This window comes from Pleurodeles waltl, chromosome 12, assembly GCF_031143425.1.
Source record: "Pleurodeles waltl isolate 20211129_DDA chromosome 12, aPleWal1.hap1.20221129, whole genome shotgun sequence".
Lineage (NCBI taxonomy): Eukaryota > Metazoa > Chordata > Amphibia > Caudata > Salamandridae > Pleurodeles > Pleurodeles waltl.
In genome coordinates, this window is record NC_090451.1 from 83,608,958 (window position 1) to 83,624,056 (window position 15,099).

The window sequence follows — 15,099 nt, forward strand, 5'->3', positions numbered from 1 at the left end:
TCAGCCAGGGGTTCCCCCCATAGTAAACCACTGGCCTGGAAATGGTTGAACCTCACTGAATTGAGTAAGAGGCTGAATGCAGCAGCTGGGACTAACTCTGGGCTCTGAAATGTAATATATTGGAGAGAAAAGCAAACATGTATAACATGTCAAAAGGCACAGAAACTAAAGGTCTCATTCTCAGCATCCTTAAGTGCATTCTAGGATAAATCTGAAGTTTGACTCTTTAGAATGGAAAACATCCTGCTAGTAATTTTGAAAGACTGAGCCATGGAATATAGTCATTCAAAGACAAGCTTCAATGTGATCTATTCATGATGGTGATGAGGGAAAATGCATTGGCCAAGAACGTTTGTAACTTGCAGCTTTATATAACTACAGCATCATGCATGATAAATGGTATTGTGTCTTGTGCAGGGTTATGCCATACAAAGAGCTGCATGTATGTACTAACTGTCCTGTAAACACATACTAGAAGCATGAGGTATGTGCTGTTCATGGCTACTTCTGGCTTAGAGCTGTAGCCTTGTTTTACATCAATTGAACCAATTGGACTAACACACCTGAAAACAATAATTGGTTAAAAGGAAAGCCCGGGTTGGACCACGTTGTCTCTGAGGGCCTTTAGTTCCGAGTTTCCCAGGTCTCTGTATGAATACCTGCTTGAATTCGGGGTCTTCCTTTGCATACTGGGACTTGTAGTTCTGGTTATCACAAGGGGAAAACAGGAGTACAAGTCTGAGGTTGCAAATAAAAAACGTGGACGGGATCAGCAGTCACTCATGAACCTGGGAAGCCTGGCAGGGCTGCGAGTCATCTGGAAACCTGAAATAAAACTGCCAACTGGCGTCTGGATTCCCTAACAGGAAACCACAAAAAACTGAAGCAGGAGGGAGGGGAGGCCTGCGCTGTGACTTTAAGACTTCAAAGCTGGAAGCCAACAGGTGAACTTTGTATGGCCAAGAAGCAGAAAAGAGCAGCATAATGTAGCCCATTGCACTAGTACGTTTGCTCTTGTTCGGTAGCTCAGTCGCACACTGCACCTACCGCAGGAGGCTGCAACTAAATGCACTGACACCGGTTCTAATTGAGGTGGTTCCACCCCGCCTTTTGTCCGTCCTCTAATCGATGGTGACAATACATATCGATTGTCACTGCCACAAAAGTGTTCTGGTGGTGCACTCCTATTTACAAAGGCACCATGCTGAAACTCTAGGCTGCACAAACAATAGGAGAAAGGGTGGTGCCCTCCTCATGTACCAGAATAGAACATCAATCTGCAGGAGTGGAAGGAGTGACCTCATGGACATCAGTGGTGCCCAGACTTAGGTTATATATTGATGATTGCTAGTAACACTCCCAGCAGGTGGTGCCTAGGGGACCTCAGTAAAGAAAAGGCAGTGGTGACGTCAAATACTTTTGCTGAATGTGCAGCAAACCAAGTTTGGGTGACCACCTCACCCCATGTCACCACTGATGCAGCTTGCGGTCCTGGGCTTTTCACTTACACATCATTCATTTCAGGTGCGGTTGTGTAATTATTACAAAGGAAGCAAACCAAGACTACAGCATCCAGAATGCATGAGGGTGGCACTCAGAAACACAAGATGAGCAGCTGTGTCTGTCATGACATTGAGTGGGGTGCTCACCCCACGCAATGTGGGGGTGAGCTGTGAGGGCAGAGGAAACATCACACCCACAGGAGCTCAGCACCAAGGACTTTGTGAACCCCCGCTTAGGCACCTTCAGGGGCAGGGTTCTTTGGTCTCTTCTGTCTGCAGCTCGTAGGACCAAACTGGTAAATACCGCTACAAAGGAATACCGCATCATTAGAAGAGTGAGAAGGAAGACTGAAAGAAGAGGGGCTGCTGGAAGGAATGTTGAGTGGAAGAAAGGGTGAAAGGATGTATGGATGAGTGGGTGGATGAATAAGTGGGTAGATGGATGAGTGGGTGACAGGATGAGTGAATGTATAGGTGGATGGACAGGTGAAAGGATGGCAGATTAAAGGTTTGGATGGATGAGTGAATGAATAGATAGGTAGATGAACAGGTGAAAGAATGGCAGTGTAAAGTGATGGGTGGATAGATGGATGGCAATGTGAAGGAATGGCAGAGGAAAGGGGTGAATGGATGAGTGGGGAAAACGCAAATGAATGGATGGAAGAGTGATTGGCCACATGCATGGTGGATGGCAGACTGGATGAGTGTATGATGATTTGATTGGTGGATGGCAGAATGAGTAGATGGACAGCAAAGTGGATGGATGGATATATGAGCGAATGAGTGAGTGGATGGATAGCAGAGTCGATAGTAAAATGGATGGGTGGATGAATGGATCCAAGGATGAGTGCATGCAAAGATGGATACATGCCTGGATGGATGGATGAATGATGGCAGAGTGGAGGGATGGAACTATGGCTGCAAAGTGGATGGATGGATGGATGGCAGAGGGGACAGATGGAAGGATTTATGGGTAGATTGATGGATGGATAGATACATTGATGGATGGCAGAGTGGATGAATGAGTGGATGGATGAACGATTGGCAGGATGGATAGATGGAAGGATGGATGGCTGAGTGGATTGATGGATGGACAGACAGGTGGATGGCAGAGAAGATGGATGGATGGCAAGATGGATGGATTGAATTGGGAAAGTGTAACCGGGCAGTCATCACCACGGTTCCGAAACGACGGCCCGAGCCGCTGAAATGGTGCCCCTGGGGCACGGCCGGGAGAACAGCCACAGAAGGAGAATCATTGGACCCCGATATCCGAGTCCCAAACGCGGAAGTAAAAAGGGAGGAGGAACGAGAATGGTGGCGTCGTGACAGCTTGGAGGAAGTCCCATGGACGGAGACAGAGTGGAACGCGACATCAGGAGCAGGAACCGAGACCCGCGAACCCCTAGGCTAGGGGAGTCGATTGACGACGGCGGAGTTTCGGAGGCCAGGAAAGAGCCAGTGGTGGATCCCAAGCCCTGCGACGAGGAAGAGCGAACAACGCCACCACGTCCCTGGAGGGGCGTGGCTTGCACAGGTATAATCGTACCTTAGATTAAAAATCATACCCGAGTGGATGTGGGGTGGGAACAAGGGTGAGAGACCGGGAGGAGGGAAGTAAGGGGAAGGAAACTAATTCACACAAAACAGGAGGGCTGGTGAAGTGAACCACCCTACTGCATTGGAGAGAGAGTGAGGGGGTTTCAAACACAATAACGGTGATTCCACTATAGAATTAGTCCCCGCACAGCCCAGCACCCCCTTCCCTTTCACCTCACTACAAACCCTATAAGTACACCCCAACCAACCAACATACATACTTACCTGCTTTCCCGTTCTTTCTTTTGGGGAAACCGGCCCACCTTTGGGAACGAATTCTGGTCCAACCCGACAAGGAGTCAGACGGGATTCTAACCATCCTCCGGATGCCCTAGAAGAGAGATAAAATGTATCATTAACTTTTGGGAAGAAGAAGAAAAAACTTTCTCAAAGACAGTTACTAGGAACAAGCCATTTAAACAACCCGCAAATAAAGGAAAATTGTAACACCAGCCAGTGTCTATCTGAGTCCATTTGCCTATCATCCAACCCTGGAACCCGAACCCACTACAGAAAGATTGATGGATGAACGGTTTCATTTATGTCAGAATGTAATTCTGAATATCAGGTGGATGGAAGAGTAAAAGGATAAACGGATAGATGCTTGGATGGAAAAGACAAGAGAGTTGTTCTAGGAAGGGTTAGGCTCACTTGCTTCACTTGCTTTGTGCCATCAGAGGTTACATTCAAAGTGAGGGTATTTTAATTTTCTGTCTACCCCCTTGCTAAGCACAGTGCACCGAACAGGCATGGCTGAATTTCTGAATGCATGCGCGTGAGCAGTGAAATATGTTGAGGCTTTTGGAGGGCAGAAGCCAGAGGTGCTAAATCAGTGAAACATTCCTTCTAGTGCCTCCCTTTCTGGATCTTGCTAGTGGTCTTTTCTCGGAGTCCATTCTCCATGGTTTGCCAGGCCACAGAGAATCCACAAGACACCTGTATCATAACTCATTAATATATGCATCAGAACTCACATCTCACCAGCTCTCCATCCCTACTGTGGCCACCTGCGGATGGACGTATCACCTTTAGAGCAATTGTACATCGAGCAATCTACCGTATTGGACCACTCTTCCTCCAACATAGGCTCTACACCTATTGGCAAACCAGGTTGTTAAACTCTAGATTGGCCACATTCTTGACCAGATCTTACTTCCAAGAGGCTTGGCTTTGAATTTAAAAAAATGGGCATTTGGAGCCAGATGTATCAAAGGATTTTGCATTCGCAAACGGTGCGAATCGGTAAATTTCACCGTTTGTGAATGCAAAATCGCCTTTCACGATGTATGAAAGGCATTCGCAAGTAAAATTTAAGGAATCGCAAAAATAGCAATTCCCTGCAACTGCGACATGAATTTGCGGGTCTCATTCTGCGAATCGCAAATATCGACATGAATTTGCGAATCGCAACTAGTGACCTGAATTTGAGAATCGCAGAATGCAAATCACAAATTCCGTATCACAATGCAATGCATCAACAAATCGTAAATTGTGACTATTCGCAGAATGGCTTTTTGCAAGTGCAATTTACCACAAATTGAAATCAGGTGGTAAATAGGTGCAACCTATATAAAGAGGCCCAGAGTGACTCAGCCTCTTTTCCACAATGGCTGCACTCCACGTCATGGCGAGGAGGATGAGGATCCTGGCAGGTTTGAGGAGAGGGAGGAGGAGACAGGAACACATTTTAGAGTGCGCATTACCCTTTTTGACCAGACAGAGGAGATATATGAGAAGTACAGGTTAAACTCAGCCGTGATACTTGACCTGATAGCTGATCTATAATCCCTACTGCAGCACAACACACACAGGACCAATAGCATACCCACCCATGTGCAGGTATTATGCTCCCTGCACCTATTAGACTCAGGGAACTGTCAAGGGGTCATAGCAGCAGCTGGAGGTGTCTCACAGGGTGCGCTTTCATGCTTCTTCAATGCATTCCTCAATGCCATGCTTAGCAAAATCCATCAGCACATAAGAATCCCCAACACCCCACAGGAATTGCTACAAACCAAATACAACTTCTACCAGATTGCCCAATTCCCACATTTCATTGGCTGCATTGATGGGACACATGTAGCTATCTGTCTACCATCGGCCACAGAGTATGTGTATCGGAACAGAAAGAGTACACATTCCATGAACATACAACTCATAAGCAATGCCTCCAACGTTACTACGGATCTTCTGGCCAGATACCCAGGTAGCACACATGACTCCTACATCTTTAGACACAGTGGAATACACACAAGACTACTTGCTGGGGAGTTTGGCGACGGATACTTACTTGGTAATGTAATAGTTGACAATTTTGCCTTGAAGTATATGTGATGTCACGGATAACAAATACTCATGTTACTCTCCTGTCGTTCTAGGAGACAGTGCATATGCAGTGCGCTCGTTCATACTTACACCCTATCTGAACCCTGCCACACCAAGCAAAAGGAGGTATAATGCAGCACACAGGACGACACGCAGCATTGTAGAGAGGACCTTCGGCCTGCTGAAGAGCCGTTTTACATGCCTGTACAAGAGTGGTAGTGCACTGTAATTCAGCCCTGAAAACACATGCAAAATCGTGGCTACATGTGCTATGTTGCACAACACCGCAACAACGACGGGCATGCCAGTAGAACCCACCAAGCTTGACTCAGATGAGGAGGACGGTCCATTGCCACCCCTTCAGCCAGCAGACAGACGCAGTGCAGCAGAGGGCAGACAAAGACGTGCTGAGATCACGCGCAACTATTTTTGATGTAAGTAATGACAACACAATGTCAACATTTATGTATTACTGTAGGTAGCATCTTTATTGCCTTGACTTCAGGTAATATATGTGTGATTAGGGCATAGGTAAGCACTATACACATACAGGTGCTAGTTACAGTGTCACACTATTAGCATCATAGTATCACTGCATTGCTACATGATATGCAAGTCCCCTGTACCTCTCAACATTACTTCCTACATCCATGCACTCCACTTGGGTGCTCAGTGGACTCGGTGGCACCTCTTGTAGTGGGTTCAAAGACAATACTGTGTCTGGTACTGTGACGCCTAGGATCCATCACAGGGGCTGTGAGACTGTTGAGGCTAGAGAGCTCCTCACTATTCCCACCACCCAGTTCGCTGTTTGTAGCCCTCCGTGCTGTCAGCATTGTCTCCAAAACATTGGTTATTTACACCAATCCTTGTGCAACGTCCTAACTGCAATGTGACATCTCCACTTGTATGCCCACAGCACATCGTGATATCAAAGCAGCTGTGGTAGTGAGCCGATTGACAGATCTGCAGAACCCATCCAACCTGCCCATCAATTGGAGATGGCGCCTACGGTGGCTGACATGCTCCTGCTGCATCACAGTGCAGAGTTCCCTAATGGCGTTTGTCATCTCCTTTGTGTTTTCTGCTGCTGTTTGCTGTCCCTCATGCAGCTTGCACGTTTTCATTGAGATACTGCAGCTGCTTGCGCATTGATCCCATGTATTCATCGAGTGCATCCAACTGCTTGTGCAGTACTCCCATATTGTCATTGTGAGACTCAAACTGCCTGTGCATTGACCTCATGTGTTTATATTGCAGGCACTGCACTTTCAGCATGGAAGCCTCAAGGTCACCAAACAATGATGGGCCCTCACCTTCCTCTGTGCACTGTGTGCCTGCTTTGCAATGCCTCCTGAGGCGAGTGGACTGACGCTGGGGCAGGGACTGCTATCTGTCAGTGCTTCTAGCCTCTGGTGGTGGTGTAGTCATTTCACCAGGCATTTCATCAGAGTCCAGGTTATACTCGTGGGGGAGCACTCTTGCCCTGCGTCTAGTTGGTGCTTGTATGAAGGACTCACTGGTGTTTGAGTCGAACTGTGGCTGACTTTCGCTATCCCCCACATTTCCACCTTCTGCTGCGTTAGGGCACGGAACATCTGCATCAACAATGTGCAGCATGACATTCTTGGATATGTACTCAAATAGTTGTGTAATAGTATTAAATTTACACTGGCATAGTATCACTGAGAGTCTTTTGTGTTGTTTCTCTGTTTGGTTTTACACTTTCTTGCTGTTTATGTGGTAGTTGCACTTTAGGGGTGTGGACTACCACTCCCAAAAGGCTTTGTTGTATTGTATGTAAGATGTGCCATGGACTACTTATCACACTACATAGTGCCATAGCTATTTTCTAAGGTCCATTTGTACATGCACATATGGAGAAATACATCATTACTGCCCTTACCTTTGCTGTTGCTGGGTGCCTGAGGTGAAAAATGTCAGTGACACCACTGACAGCTTCAGGAAGCAGTGTGGACTCCACCATGTTTTCCATTGGTGTGGACAGTGTCTGGGTGGGTGGTCCTCCTCCGGTGCTCCTTGCCTCCTTCAGCCTGCTTGATACCCTCTCTTTGGCACGTGAACGCAAGTCGTACCATCGCTTGCTTATCTCCTCGATGGAGCGCTGCACAACACCCACTGCGCATATTTTAGTCTGGATGTCTGGCCACAGTTTTCTCTTCTCACTTTCAGGTACCTGCAGTGAGTGTTTTCCAAAAAGTTTGTTGTGGTTCCTGACCACCTCCTCAGTGAGCGCCTCCTATTCCTGCTCACTGAATTTGAGTTTGCGCTTCCTTTCTCCTTTCCCCTTCACATTTCCATCAGTAGCCATAATCCTGTTTGGTCCTGGCTGGCTTTCAAGACTGCCTCTCTGGTGCTTGGCTGGGTCTCTGTGCCTGCTCCTGTGGGTGGGGTCCTGGAAACAACATGGACTGACTCACTTCCTGGTTGTGATGTCATCAGGCTGTTCCAGGTTGCCGTTTTCACAATTTGCCATTTGCAAATACTGATTCGCTATTTTTTGCGACTCGGTATTTGCAACTCGCAAATTACGATTGCGAATTTTAAGAAATCCTATTACCGACTTGCATTTTTCATACATCCCATTTTGCATTTCTTAAATAGCGATTTCTTAAAAATCGCTATCTAAGAAATGCAAACCGGGAGCTTGATACATCTGGCCCTTAATTTCCCACTGTTGCATGATGCAGATCACCCTACAAAAATGGTAGATACACACCAGCACAACAACATCTTTTGTCACACTTTTTTCCACATCTAAATCTGAAGCACAGCTCTCAGTGTGCTGCAGTATTCTAGAAGCATATCTCTGAAGCCCCTGTATAACATGAGGTGAACACTGACCAAGATGTGGGACAAGAGCAGAATGAATTGGAATACTCACTGTTGCCTGTTTCAAAAATCATAAATGTGTACATGCAGCTTTCATATCTCACATGAGAGAAGATTTACAACTTCTTACAATTCTTTAACGTTTTTAAAGCTACAGCTGCAGACCTGGACCAAGAGTAACCATGGAAAAGTTCTGCAAATTAAATTTCCAAAGCAAAAAGTAGTTGTCAACCAATCAATCAGTAATTTGTTAAGCGCGCTACTCAGCTACTGATCGAAGAGCCAGGTCTTGAGGGGCTTCCTGAAGGTCGGGAGGTCCTGGGTCAGGCGTAGGTTGACGGGGAGAGAGTTCCAGATTTTGGCGGCAAGGTGGGAGAACGATCTGTTGAGGGTTGTAGTCCGGTGGATGCGGGGGACAGTTGGGAGAGCGAGGTTGACGGAGCGGAGCTGGCGTGTTGGAATGTGGAAGTTGAGACGCTCGTTGAGGTAGGGAGGTCTGGCGTCGTGGAGAGCTTTGTGAGCATGGATCAGGAGTTTGAAGACAACCCCCATGAGGATGAGATGGCGTTGACTTGCTGGGTCATAGAGAACAATGAGTCCAGTATGAAGCCGAGGTTGTCTGCGTGGGTGGTGGGAATTGGGGCAGACCCCAGAGTGGCAGGCCACCAGGAGTCGTCCCATGCTGATCTGTTGGAGCTGAAGATGATGATCTCGGTCTTCTTCGAGTTCGGTTTGAGGAGGCTTGCTTCCATCCAGTTGGCGATGGCATGAAGTCTGGTGTGGAGGTTGGTCTTAGCGGTTGCGGGGTCCTTCATGAGGGAGAGGATGAGCTGAGTATTGTCTGCGTAGGAGACGATGTTGAGGCCGTGGGATCAGACGATGTTGGTGAGCCATGCCATGAAGACATTGAAGAGGGTGGGGCTGAGTGAAGATCCCTGGGGGACTCCGCAGATGGTCTTGGTGACTTTAGACAGGAACGGGGGAGGCAGACTCTTTGGGTTCTTCCAGAGAGGAAGGATGTGAGCCAATCCAGGGCTCTGTGGCGGATACCGGCGGCATGTGTGTGAAGGGTGTGGTGACAGACGGTGTCGAAGGCTGCGGAAAGGTCAGGGAGGATGAGGGCAACGGTTTCACATTTGTCGAGCCTGCTCCTGATGTCGTCGGTGCAAGCAATAAGGGAGGTCTCGGTGCTGTGGTTCTTGCGGAAGCCAGACTGGGAGATGTCGAGTAGGCTGTTGTCCTCCAAGAAGCAAGATAGTTGGATGTTGACTATCTTCTCGAGGACCTTCGCAGGGAAGGGGAGTAGGGAGATGGGCCTGTAGTTTTTGAGGTCTTCGGGGTTGGCTTTGGGCTTTTTGAGCAGGACGTTGACTTCGGCGTGTTTCCAGCTCTCTGGGAAGATGGCGGTCTCGAAGGAGCTGTTGATGATGGTCCAGAGCTGGGGAGCAATGATTTGGCTGGCTTTATTGAGACGTGATGAGGGCAGGGTTCGGCGGGTGATCTAGAGTGAATGGTGCTCATTGTCTTGGTGGTTTCCTCGTCGTTGGTGGGGGTCCAGGCACTCAGGATGTTGGTGTGGATGGGTGCGCTGGCGTCGACCTTAGCAGTGGTGGTGGTGGGGGACAGCGGTGCGAAGCTGCCATGGATGTCTGTGATCTTGCGGTGAAAAAAGGTGGCGAGGGAGGTGCAGAGGTCTTACGAGTGGGGGGGGTCGGCAGAGCAGGACTTGGGGTTGGTGAGTTCCTTGATGATGCTGAAGAGCTCCTTGCTGTTGTGTGCGTTATTGTCAATTTGTTCTTTGTAGAAGGATCTTTTGGTGGTCCGGATGAGCTGGTGATGTTTGCGGATGGCAGATTTGAGGGCAGTGTTGCTGCTTTCTGTTTGTTCTAGGCGCCAGATCTTCTCGGCTTTCCGGCATTCCTGTTTGGAGGCCTGAAGGTCTGCGTTGAACCAGGGAGATTTTTTGTTGGACCGGGTGTTGGTGGTTTTCCTTAGTGGAGCGAGGATGTTGGCGCAGTCGTCGAGCCATTGCTTGAGGTTGAAGGCGGCAATGTTGGGGTCGCTGGTGTTGGGTGGTAGGGCGTGGGCGAGGTTGGAGATCGATTGGTCCTTGGAGATCTAGTTCCACTTGCGGTGAGGGATCCGATGCTGTTTGGTGGTGGGTTTCTGGAAGGAAAAATGAACATAGCGGTGGTCGGTCCAGGGGAATTCGGTGGTGTGAGTGAAGGTGACGTGGCTACTGGAGGAGTAGATGGCGTTGAATGTGTGGCTGGTTGAGTGGGTGGGCGTGGTGACAAGTTGCTTGAGGCCGAGGTTGGCGAGGTTGACCAGTAGGGCTGAGGAGTTGCTGTCGCCGGTGTTCTCCAGGTGAAAATTCAGGTCACCGAGGAGGATGTAGTCCGTGGAGGCGAGGGCGTGGGTGCTGATTGTGTCGGCGGTGGCGTTGCAGAATTGTGGGCGGGGGCCCAGGGGTCTGTAGATGAGGGTTCCTCTCAGGGTGACGTTGGCGTTGACGTATATCTGGAAGTGCAGGTGTTCAGCGGCATCTAGGGCGCTGTGTGCGTCGGTTGAGATCCTGATGGAGCTTCGGTAGACTGTGGCGATTCCTCCTCCTGGTTTGTTGGTGCAGTCTCTTTGGGTGACTTTGTAGACCTCAGGGATGGCTATGGCGATGTTGGGTTCCGATGAGGGGTTCATCCAGGTTTCGGTGTGGAAGGCGATGTCTTGGGAGGTTGATGTGAGAAGGTCCCAGAGTTGGATGGCATGCTTGTGGATGGAGCGGGTGTTGAGAAGGATGCAGCCGAGGTGGTTGATGTGGGTGGTGTTGTTGTGGTGCTTGGTAGCTTGAGCGCAGGTGAAGTGGCACTTTCGGCATGAGAAGGGTCCGTGGGTGTGCCTAGGGGAGGTCTGGACGCAGGCGGTGGGGCGGCCGGGGTTGAGCGTGAGGAGTTCTATTGCGGTGAAGGGGCGTCTGGCGACGTGGGAGGTGTGAGGGTCAGGGGGACTGGTGCTGGGCGCAGTCCAGGTGCGGACGGGCGCAGACGGGCTTGACTCTGGCGCGCCTCTGGCGTGCCAGCGGTGCGGCCACCATTAAGAAGAGGAGGTGGGAGAAAGGAGCAGCTGGGAGGCAGTGGCAAATGGGGGCACGAGGGTTGCGGGGCCTCAGGAAACGCAGCGGCAGGACCAGGGAGAAGGAAGAGAACCAGTGAAGAGGTTGGAAACAGAAAAAGGCAATAACCAGAGTCAAAACAGGGAAAGCACAAGACAGTCTTACAAAAACAGAAAAAGGCATGGAAAACGGCACAAAAAAACACTAAGACAAATTACAGGACACACACACAATACTTACGGCAACCACTAGACACCAGGGATGAGGTGCAGGCGGGTGGTGGAGGGTCTCGAACTCGTGACAGTAGCGAGAGCCGGGTCGGGGACACGGAGGCAGACTTGTGGTGCTGCTCGGCGTGTCGAGTGATTCCTGACCTTAAGGCAAGTCAGGGGTCACACTCGGCACCATGCAGCGGCCACCATCAAGAAGGGAAGGTGGGAGGGAGGAGCATCTGGGAGGCAGGAGGCGGTGGCAAATGGGGGCGCGAGGGAGGCGGGGCCGCAGGGGACGCAGCAGCGGGACCAGGGAGAAGGAAGAGAACCGGGGAAGAGGTTGGAAACAGATAAAGACAATAAACAGAGTCAAAACAGGGAAGGCACAAGACAGAGTCTTACAAAAACAGAAAACGGCACAAAAAAACACTAAGACAAATTACAGGACACACACAATACTTACGGCAACCACTAGACACCAGGGATGAGGCGCAGGCGGGTGCCTGCGGGTGGTGGAGGGCCTCGAACTTGCGACAGTAGCAAGGGCGGGGGCACGGAGGCAGGCTGCTGGAGCTGCTCGGCGTGTCAAGTGATTCCTGGGCCTTAAGGCAGGTCAGGGGTCACACTCGGCACCGCGCAGCGGGCGCCATTAATAAGGGAAGGTAGGAGGGAGGAGCATCTGGGAGGCAGGAGGAGGTAGCAAATGGGGGGCGCGAGGGAGGCGGGGACGCAGGGGACGCAGCGGCGGGACCGGGGAGAAGGAAGAGAACCGGGGAAGAGGTCGGAAACAGAAAAAGAAAATAAACAGAGTCAAAACAGGGAAGGCACAAGACAGAGTCTTACAAAAACAGAAAAAGGCACAGAAAACGGCACAAACAAACACTAAGACAAATTACAGGACACACACACAATACTTACGGCAACCACTAGACACCAGGGATGAGGCACAGGCGGGTGCCTGCAGGTGGTGGAGGGCCTTAAACTCGCAACAGTAGCGAGGGCGGGGGCATGGAGGCAGGCTGCTGGAGCTGCTCGGCGTGTCGAGTGATTCCTGGCCTTAAGGCAGGTCAGTGGTCACACTCAGCACCACGCAGCGGCCGCCATTAAGAAGGGGAGGTGGGAGGGAGGAGCAGCTGGGAGGGGGTGGCAAATGGGGGCACAAAGGGGGCGGGGACGCAGGGGACGCAGCGGCGGGACCGGGGAGAAGAAAGAGAACTGGCGAAGAGGTCGGAAACAGAAAAAGGCAATAAACAGAGTCAAAACAGGGAAGGCACAAGACAGAGTCTTACAAAAACACAGAAAACGGCACAAACAAACACTAAGGCAAATTACAGGACACACACACAATACTTACGGCAACCACTAGACACCAGGGATGAGGTGCAGGCGGGTGCCTGCTGGTGGTGGAGGGCCTCGAACTTGCGACAGTAGCGAGGGAGGGGTCAGGGCACGGAGGCAGGCTGGTAGAGCTGCTCGGCATGTCGAGTGATTCCTGGCCTTAAGGCAGGTCAGGGGTCACACTCTCCACCATGCAGCGGCCGCCATTAAGAAGGGGAGGTGGGAGGGAGGAGCAGCTGGGAGGTGGGAGGCGGTGGCAAATGGGGGCACAAGGTGGTGGGGCCGCAGGGGACGCAGTGGTGGAACCGGGGAGAAGGATGAGAACTGGCAAAGAGGTCGGAAACAGAAAAAGCAATAAACAGAGTCAAAACAGGGAAGGCACAAGACAGAGTCTTACAAAAACTGAAAAAGGCACAGAAAACGGCACAAAAAAACATTAAGACAAATTACAGGACACACACAATACTTACGGCAACCACTAGACACCAGGGATGAGGCGCAGGCGGGTTCCTGCGGGTGGTGGAGGGCCTCGAACTCGCGACAGTAGCGAGGGCGGGGGGGGGAGCACGGAGGCAGGCAGGTAGAGCTGCTCAGCGTGTCGAGTGATTCCTGGCCTTAAGGCAGGTCAGGGGTCACACTCGACACCACGCAGCGGGCACCATTAAGAAGGGGAGGTGGGAGGGAGGAGCAGCTGGGAGGCAGGAGGGGGTGGCAAATGGGGGTGCAAGGAGGGCGGGGCCGCAGGGGACGCAGCGGTGGAACCGGGGAGAAGGAAGAGAACCGGCGAAGAGGTCGGAAACAGAAAAAGTCAATAAACGGAGTCAAAACAGGGAAGGCACTAAGACAAATTACAGGACACACACACAATACTTACGGCAACCACTAGACACCAGGGATGAGGCGCAGGCGGGTGCCTGCGGGTGGTGGAGGGCCTCGAACTTGCTACAGTAGCGAGGGTAGGGTCAGGGGCATGGAGGCAGGCTGGTGGAGCTGCTCGGCGCGTCAAGTGATTCCTGGCCTTAAGGCAGTTGACAATAGTTTCTCATGAGAAAATAAGAAAAAGTGTTAATTCAACTCATTAATACTTTCTTGTTTATCTTCAAAGAGAAAATATTTTCCAGGAGAGAAACCCATATGCCATACCAAACCACATTTTGAGTATCTCCTCCCTTCCCCCCACAGATTGTAATTCCAGCAGGTTGTGCGAAATAGCAGAACATTTCTGGGGCAGAAAGTCCTCAGAGAGGTTTTTTAATTCCAACAAATGTGTACATTTACGGTGCTTACAGACTTCTGGGACATTCCTGACCTGGAACATCCATTCACCTTCCACAGGAGGAGATTAACTGAAAAAGAAACCTTTCTGTAAGTAGATCCTTTCATGAGTTAAAAGAAACTACTTTTGTGAATCTCAAGAGTCATTTCATTCTTGTAAAATAAGCTATTTTGCATTTATAAAATAACCTCGGATGCACAAACAGTTTTGGGAATCAGACCCTCAAAGGCTTTTAGGTTTTTTGGCCGACACATTATAAATTTTATACATCACGTTATTGTTGGATTATTGTCTGAGTCCACAGATCTAAGAAAGACCTGGTATCCCCGAGCGATCCCAAGCACATATCTCCTCTGAACAGACTTCTGGGTCAGGGACTGCTGGAGACCAATGTGGAGGTATATTTGAGATTATAATTTCACTGCTGAGTTTGAAATGATAATTTCGCTGGTGACATTTCATAAAGGTGACACACTTCTCAAAGTGGTGGTGGGCGAGAGAACATTCTTTCTTGTGCTTGCAGGTTTGGAAAAAGCTATGAATGGGGTCTTGCCTCAAAGCATCAAAAATAACTCCCTAAAAAATAATACTTCCCTATCATTAGTTCTGAAATACTTGGGAAAAGGAGCACTTCCCATAGTGATTGTTGTAAAAATATATTGAATGAAGGACAGCTTGAAAAGGGTGAAGGGTTTACGAGTTATGGTTCAAGGTTGTAGGGTGTAAGGTATGGGGTATAAAGGCATTATGGGGTAGAGGATGGAGGTATAAGGTTAAAGGTATTAGGGTAATGGCTTGCAGCATGGAATAATGGTGTGGGGGAAACGTCCGGAACAACGAGTCCGAAGCACTCGTTTACCTCACAAGCGGAACGGCGCGTGCCCG

General features: G+C 49.9%; 1 long non-coding RNA gene across 2 annotated transcripts; it reads left to right on the forward strand.

Moving 5' to 3' along the window:
• Positions 1 to 2,792: 2,792 nt before the first annotated feature.
• LOC138267686 (uncharacterized) lies at positions 2,793 to 7,102 on the forward strand. Of its 2 annotated transcripts, none has more exons than XR_011199847.1 (3): positions 2,793 to 3,039; positions 5,480 to 5,860; positions 6,346 to 7,102. It is a non-coding gene; the product is annotated as an uncharacterized lncRNA (long non-coding RNA). The 2 variants fall into 2 exon arrangements; XR_011199848.1 differs by having other exon boundaries at positions 6,687 to 7,102.
• The last annotated feature ends 7,997 nt before the right edge of the window (positions 7,103 to 15,099 follow it).